The following is an 8813-nucleotide window of genomic DNA, read 5'->3' on the forward strand; positions in this document are numbered from 1 at the left end:
TGGCCCTGGGGGACAGTGTTACTTTCTGGTGTATCTGTAGATGGGACCCGGACCACTGGTCCAGAAGGTCCCACTGAAATGTCCTTGCATGAAATCTGCCGAAAGGAATGGCCTCGTATGCGGCCACCATTTTTCCCAGAGCTCGAGTGCATTGATGAACTGACACTCTTTTTGGCTTTAGCAGATCTCTGACCATGTTCTGGAGGTCCTGGGCTTTGTCCGACGGGAGAAAAACCTTCTTTCGTTCTGTGTCCAGTATCATGCCTAGGAACGATAGTCGAGTCATTGGAACCAATTGCGACTTTGGTAGATTGAAAATCCAACCGTGTTGTTGGAGCACCCTCAGGGAGAGCGACACGTTCTTCAGCAATTGATCTCTTGATCTTCCTTTTATCAGGAGATCGTCCAAGTATGGGATAATTGTGACACCCTGCCTTCGCAGGATCACTATCATTTCCGCCATTTCCTTGGTGAAAATCCTCGGGGCTGTGGAAAGCCCAAACGGCAACGTCTGAAACTGGTAATGACAATCCTGTACAGCGAATCTCAGGTACTGCTGATGAGTGGGATATATGGGGACATGAAGGTAAGCATCCTTTATGTCTAGCGACACCATAAAATCCCCCCCTTCCAGGCTGGATATTACAGCTCGGAGCGATTCCATCTTGAATTTGAACCGTTTCAAGTACAGGTTTAGGGATTTTAGATTTAAAATGGGTCTGACCGAACCATCCGGCTTCGGGACCACAAACAGGGTCGAATAATATCCTTTTCCCTGGTGGTGCAGGGGAACCCTGACAATCACTTGCTGTTGACATAGCGTTTGAATTGCAGCTAACACTACCTCCCTCTCTGGGGAAGAAGCTGGTAAGGCCGACTTGAAAAACCGGCGCGGGGGCACCTCCTCAAATTCCAGCTTGTAGCCCTGGGAAACAATTTCCCTCGCCCAAGGGTCCACGTCTGACTGAACCCAGACTTGGCTGAAGAGTCGAAGGTGTGCCCCCACCGGTGCGGACTCCCGTAGGGGAGCCCCAGCGTCATGCGGTGGACTTAGCGGAAGCTGGGGAGGACTTCTGCTCTTGGGAACTAGCCGAAGCAGGGGATCTCTTACCTCTACCCTTACCTCTGACGAGGAAAGAGGAGCCCCGACCTCCTCTGGACTTATGCGACCGAAAGGACTGCATCTGATACTGTGGAGGTTTCTTTTGCTGTTGGGGAACGGGCCCTGTGAGTCGGTGTAATCCGTGGATTGACCCCCTGTCGACACCCTGGACTCTGCTTTGTCCAGTCTCTTATGTAATGAAGCTACACTTGCATTTAACATATGCCACATATCTATCCATTCCTGAGTCGGCACCACCGACGGGGACACACCACTCATCTGCTCCACCTCCTCTTTGGCTAAGCCTTCCGCTTCAGACATGCCGACACGCACGTACCGACACCCCACACACACAGGGATATAACTATAAGGGGACAATTCCCCAACCAGGCCCTTTGGAGAGACAGAGAGAAAGTATGCCAGCACACACCCAGCGCTCACTTATACTGGAAAACCACCAGATAGCGCTTTTATATGAAATGACACTGATTTTCCCACTCACTGCGCCTGTAATGTGCCCCCCTCCTCTTTTTGCAGCCCTCTGAGCTCGTTCAGCAGGGGAGAGTCCGGGGAGCCAGCGTTCTCTGCAGCTTCTGTGGAGAAAATGGCGCTGGTTAGTGCTGAGGGATCAAGCTCCGCCCCCTCCAGCGGCGGGCTTCGGTCCCGCTTCAATTAATAAAAAATGGTGGGGGATCATCTATTTGCTGCCTCCGCAGCCTAATACATATCTTTTTTGCCAGTAATGAGGTTTATTGCTGCCCAGGGCGCCCCTCCTGCGCCCTGCACCCATCTGTGCCATGTGTGTGTTGTGTGGGAGCAATGGCGCGCAGCGTTACTGCTGCGCGCTTACCTCAGGAAGATCTGAAGTCTTCTGCCGCCTTGAAGTCTTCTTTTCTTCTCATACTCACCAGGCTTCTATCTTCCGGCTCTGCGAGGAGGACGGCGGCGCGGCTCCGGGACGAACCCCAGGGTGAGACCTGTGTTCCGACTCCCTCTGGAGCTAATGGTGTCCAGTAGCCTAAGAAGCAGGGCCGATCAGTTAAGTAGGTCTGCTTCTCTCTCCTCAGTCCCACGATGCAGGGAGTCTGTTACCAGCAGTGCTCCCTGAAAATAACAAACCTAACAAAATTCCTTTACACAGAAAACTCAGGAGAGCTCCCCTGTAATGCACCCAGTCTCCTCTGGGCACAAGATCTAACTGAGGTCTGGAGGAGGGGCATAGAGGGAGGAGCCAGTGCACACCCATACTAAAAGTTCTTTATAGTGCCCATGTCTCCTGCGGAGCCCGTCTATACCCCATGGTCCTTACGGAGTCCCCAGCATCCTCTAGGACGTAAGAGAAATGTGGCGTGCCGGACAATTGGGTTGGCCCTTTTCTATGGCAATCTGTATGTGGCCCATTGAGGAGGGGCCGGGGGCAAGGGTCACACGCTGCCTGTTGCCATAATGCAGCAGCATGCAGGTATTTAGTTTGCAGTCATAGCCCCTTACTGAGCACATGCGTAGCCCTTCCTCCATTGTTCTCATCTCCTAGCTTTCTCCTAGGCTGGGAAGTGATCCAAGGCCTGCGTCTGTTCCAGGCCCAGCCTGGCCCACAAGGTACCACCTGCCATCTTCCATGACCATGCCTGCCCAGCCCTCCCCTATCTATGTTGTCTTTATCTGTCACCTATACCCAGTGCCATTTCTTGCGGAGGGCGAGTCGTGCAACCGCACGGGGCGCCCGCCACGGCACTTCTTCTGCACTAAATCCCCCCTCCCCTCTCCTCCCGAGTGCCCAGCTCGGGGGGCGGGGTTTCGCGGAATGACGCGTTTGCGTTGTGACGTCACGACGCAATCACGTCATTCCGCAAAACCCCGCCCCCCGAGCTGGGCGCTCGGGAGGAGGGAGAAGGAGGAGCCAAGCCGGCCGGCGCCGCGCAGACGAGGGAGAGGTGGCTGAAGAGCGGGAAGAACCGCTTCAAATGTAAGTCAGCCCCTCTCCCTCTCTCTCTCTCCCTCCCTCCCTCCCCCCTCACCACCACCACCACCTGCCGTACTGTGTAAAATGGGGACACTTGCCTGCCGTCATATGTAAAATGGAGATGCAGTCTGCCGTGATGTGTAAAATGGGGACACGTGCCTGCCGCAATGTGTAAAATGGGGGCACTTGCCTGCCGTACTGTGTAAAATGGGGACACTTTCCTGCCGCAATGTGTAAAATGGGGACACGTGCCTGCCGCAATGTGTAAAATGGGGACACTTTCCTGCCGTACTGTGTAAAATGGTGACACGTGCCTGCCGCAATGTGTATAATGGGGGCACTTTCCTGCCGCAATGTGTAAAATGGGGACACTTTCCTGCCGCAATGTGTAAAATGGGGACACGTGCCTGCCGCAATGTGTAAAATGGGGGCACGTGCCTGCCGCAATGTGTAAAATGGGGACACTTGCCTGCCGTACTGTGTAAAATAGGGACACTTGCCTGCCGCAATGTGTAAAATGGGGACACTTTCCTGCCGTACTGTGTCAAATGGGGGCACGTGCCTGCCGCAATGTGTAAAATGGGGACACTTGCCTGCCGTACTGTGTAAAATGGGGACACTTGCCTGCCGTACTGTGTAAAATGGGGACACTTTCCTGCCGCAATGTGTAAAATGGGGACACTTGCCTGCCGTACTGTGTAAAATGGGGACACTTTCCTGCCGTACTGTGTCAAATGGGGGCACGTGCCTGCCGCAATGTGTAAAATGGGGACACTTGCCTGCCGTACTGTGTAAAATGGGGACACTTGCCTGCCGTACTGTGTAAAATGGGGGCACGTGCCTGCCGCAATGTGTAAAATGGGGACACTTGCCTGCCGTACTGTGTAAAATGGGGACACTTTCCTGCCACAATGTGTAAAATGGGGACACTTTCCTGCCGCAATGTGTAAAATGGGGACACTTGCCTGCCGTACTGTGTAAAATGGGGACATGTGCCTGCTGCAATGTGTAAAATGGGGGCACTTTCCTGCCGCAATGTGTAAAATGGGGACACTTTCCTACCGCAATGTGTAAAATGGGGGCACTTGCCTGCCGTACTGTGTAAAATGGGGGCACGTGCCTGCCACAATGTGTAAAATGGGGACACTTTCCTGCCACAATGTGTAAAATGGGGACACTTGCCTGCCGTGCTGTGTAAAATGGGGACACTTGCCTGCCATGCTGTGCAAAATGGGGTTGCGTGCCTGCTGTAATGTGTAAAATGAGGCTTTTTTTTTTTTATCCTGTGATGGCCGTGATGATGAGATCAGGTGAGGCCACGCCCATTTTAACGAGGCCACGCCTCCTTGCCGGGAGCGCGCGCACAGGGTTTTCCTCTTTATATCTATGGGGGGGGGGGGGGGCGGGCATTTTTTCTTATGTGAATATGGGGGGGGGGGGCACATTTTAAAATCTCGCACTGGGAGCCAAATTGGCTAGAAACGGCCCTGCCTATACCTGACGCTCGCCCCCAGATTTATTAAACACGTATAAGGCTATATAATGACTGTGATTCTCAGTTACCTGCACTACTTCACTTTCACACACCGTTCTGCACATAAGGGGCATCCTCGAATGACGTGACCAAGGACTGCCAGCCCCTGTCTATCGCTGGGATCCCAAAAGCCAGCAAAGTGATTGCATTCCGTATCTACCAGCATCTTACAGGATGGACGTATTCCCTCTCCAGGTTGTCACGTTCCCCAGATTCAGTGACCTTAGAGAACCTTCCTTTCTTACTTCTTGGAATCCAAACAATAGTGTCATCATCATTATTCTCACTTACTGTAAGAATTTACATACAGTAAGCTGCAATTATCTGCGTGACTCCGACTGCGCTATCCTATAATTGCTCACTTTCCGGAATGCCTGGGAGGCTTCCAACTTAGGAGAAGTCTTCCTGGAGTCCCAAGAGCAAAGGCAATTCTCTCAGAGCGCCGAAAGATGGACGGGGGAAGTCACACAAATGATGTCATCAATGCTCGCCCACCAAATAGCAGTTTACTGATCACCACAACTGTCCTGTGATCAGGATGTTTGTCTAATTATTAGTGGGAGGCATTGCGGTTGTTCCATTGCTGCACGCCGTGGAGGTATTTTTCTGAAAAACACTTGTGCCACGTCCAGCTTTGGAGACCTGCAATGAACAGCTGTTACTGGGTGACAGTGGGGCGTTTGTATGTAGGAGAAGTGTTCCGTGGGTGTGCTGTCAGAATTGCAGACTATAAGGAGGTGAGAGATCTGTCCGCTGCCAGTCGTAGTCTCCTCTGGTCTCTGTACAGTCTGTACGCTGTCCCAGGTAACCGGACTCTCCGGTCCCTGCTGTGTCCCAGGTAGCCAGCGCCTCCGGTCCCTGCTGTGTCCTGAGTATCCGGCTCCTCCGCTCCTCCTGTGTTACGAGTAACGCCCACTCCAGACTCTGCTGTGTCCTGAGTATCCGGCTCTTCCGCTCCTCCTGTGTTACGAGTAACGCCCACTCCAGACTCTGCTGTGTCCTGGGTAGCCGGCCTTTCTGGTCCATGCTGAGTTCTTAGGTATACGGACCCTACAAAGTGATAAAGCAGTGATAAGCGCAAGGTGATAACACACCAGCCAATCAGCCCCTGTCATTTTTCAAATCCGTAATGACTGGCTGGTGCGTTATCACCTTGCGCTTATCACTGCTTTATCACTTCTTTATCCCTTCTCCAGGTTAATACATCTGCCCCAGAGATCGGTGGGGTCAGCTACCTGGGACAGAGTAGAGGCTGTACAGAGACTGGAGGGGCCGGTTACCTGGCCCCTCTGTATGGTCTCTACTCTGTTCCGGACAACTGTCCCCTCTGGTCTCTGCTGTGTCCCTGGTATCTGGCCCCTGCTGTGTCCCGGGTATCTGGCCCCTCCGGTCTCTGCTGCGTTCCGGGTATCTGGCCCCTCTGGTCTCTGCTGTGTCCCGGGTATCTGGCCCCTCCGGTCTCTGCTGTGTCCCGAGTATCTGGCCCCTCCGGTCTCTGCTGTGTCCCGGGTATCTGGCCCCTCCGGTCTCTGCTGTGTCCCGGGTATCTGGCTCCTCCGGTCTCTGCTGTGTCCTGGGTATCTGACCCCTCCGGTCTCTGCTGTGTCCCTGGTATCTGGCCCTTCCAGTCTCTGCTGTGTCCCGGGTATCTGCCCTCTCTAGTCTCTGCTGTGTCCCGGGTATCTGGCCCCTCCAATCTCTGCTGTGTCCCGGGTATCTGGCTCCTCCGGTCTCTGCTGTGTCACGGGTATCTGGCCCCTCCGGTCTCTGCTGTGTCACGGGTATCTGGCCACTACGGTCTCTGCTGTGTCCCGGGTATCTGGCCCCTCCGGTCTCTGCTGTGTCCCGGGTATCTGGCCCCTCCGGTCTCTGCTGTGTCCCGGGTATCTGGCTCCTCCGGTCTCTGCTGTGTCCTGGGTATCTGACCCCTCCGGTCTCTGCTGTGTCCCTGGTATCTGGCCCTTCCAGTCTCTGCTGTGTCCCGGGTATCTGCCCTCTCTAGTCTCTGCTGTGTCCCGGGTATCTGGCCCCTCCAATCTCTGCTGTGTCCCGGGTATCTGGCTCCTCCGGTCTCTGCTGTGTCACGGGTATCTGGCCCCTCCGGTCTCTGCTGTGTCACGGGTGTCAGATTGTGTTTGGGCTGTGTCCCCGGAGGGGGCGCTAGTGGGTCAGTGGAGGTAGCTGGGAGAAAACGAGGAGGCTGGATAACGTTCCTGCGCATGAGCGCAAATGATATTTATTAGCAGATGATTATAACAGAGTGGTAGCAGAAATAATAATAACAGATGATAAAGTCAATCACTCAGCATAATAACTGAAAGTCTATGGCACTGGATGACAGATGACTTGAGGAAATAATAACCGGTAATATAATAAACAGAAGAACGGGTGCTTGTGAAATGGTTCTGGTTTGGAAACCAGTGCAGGTTTTAAAACAGGAAACTTTAGGCAGCAAGATGTAGAATGGCAAACCTGAGCAGAGGCAGGAGTCTGACTTCACAGTGCAGGTGATGAAGCACTGGCAGCAGCAAGCTGTATCACAGGTGGAGGAATGAAACACACCTGGAGTCAGTCTCAACTGCAGGCTGAAGCACACAAGGTGGTGATGAGTGTGAAGCCTTGTTTGCAGGTTGCAGATATTGCTGGGCCTTGAAGTTCCACGGAGCTGTGCAGAGTAACCAGGAATACAAGTCTTTAACCAGAGAGCCAGGAACACAGGAGCAACAGGAACCGATCCTTTCATATGGGTCGCAGGAATGACACAAAGTCCAGGATGCCTGCAGACTGATCCTGCAGTCTCTTATGTACCCCATGGTGCACAGGGATTGGATGAGTGAAGGAAAGTGGGTGCGGCCAAGCACCGGATTGGCCGCAGTATACTGGCTGTTTACAGACTGTCATGGCGGCGCCCACGCTGCGGCCTAGCAGGGACGCGGCGCGCTACATGCCCGCTGTCTCAGGAATGTTCCCAGGCCCTTGATGATGTCCCATGGCAGGGGCATAGGTGACAGGTGACCGCAGGGAGCCAGGACGGAGTCCGCAGCGGCGGACGGATGTCAGCCTGGTAAGTCGATTCCTGACAACGGGTATCTGGCCACTACGGTCTCTGCTGTGTCCCGGGTATCTGGCTCCTCCGGTCTCTGCTGTGTCCCGGGTATCTGGCCCCTCCGGTCTCCACTGTGTCCCGGGTATCTGGCCACTACGGTCTCTGCTGTGTCCCGGGTATCTGGCCCCTCTGGTCTCCGCTGTGTCCCGGGTATCTGGCCACTACGCTCTCTGCTGTGTCCCGGGTATCTGGCTCCTCCGGTCTCTGCTGTGTCCCGGGTATCTGGCCCCTCCGGTCTCTGCTGTGTCCCGGGTATCTGGCTCCTCCGGTCTCTGCTGTGTCCCGAGTATCTGGCCCCTCTGGTCTCTGCTGTGTCCTGGGTATCTGGCCCCTTTGGTCTCTGCTGTGTCCCGGGTATCTGGCCCCTGCTGTGTCCCGGGTATCTGGCCCCTCCGGTCTCTGCTGCGTCCCGGGTATCTGGCCCCTCTGGTCTCTGCTGTGTCCCGGGTATCTGGCCCCTCCGGTCTCTGCTGTGTCCCGAGTATCTGGCCCCTCCGGTCTCTGCTGTGTCCCGGGTATCTGGCCCCTCCGGTCTCTGCTGTGTCCCGGGTATCTGGCTCCTCCGGTCTCTGCTGTGTCCTGGGTATCTGACCCCTCCGGTCTCTGCTGTGTCCCTGGTATCTGGCCCTTCCGGTCTCTGCTGTGTCCCGGGTATCTGCCCTCTCTAGTCTCTGCTGTGTCCCGGGTATCTGGCCCCTCCAATCTCTGCTGTGTCCCGGGTATCTGGCTCCTCCGGTCTCTGCTGTGTCCTGGGTATCTGACCCCTCCGGTCTCTGCTGTGTCCCTGGTATCTGGCCCCTCCAATCTCTGCTGTGTCCCGGGTATCTGGCTCCTCTGGTCTCTGCTGTGTCCCGGGTATCTGGCCCCTCCGGTCTCTGCTGTGTCACGGGTATCTGGCCACTACGGTCTCTGCTGTGTCCCGGGTATCTGGCTCCTCCGGTCTCTGCTGTGTCCCGGGTATCTGGCCCCTCCGGTCTCTGCTGTGTCACGGGTATCTGGCCCCTCCGGTCTCTGCTGTGTCACGGGTATCTGGCCACTACGGTCTCTGCTGTGTCCCGGGTATCTGGCTCCTCCGGTCTCTGCTGTGTCCCGGGTATCTGGCCCCTCC

Source organism: Pseudophryne corroboree, chromosome 6 (assembly GCF_028390025.1).
Source record: "Pseudophryne corroboree isolate aPseCor3 chromosome 6, aPseCor3.hap2, whole genome shotgun sequence".
Classification (NCBI taxonomy): Eukaryota; Metazoa; Chordata; class Amphibia; order Anura; family Myobatrachidae; genus Pseudophryne; species Pseudophryne corroboree.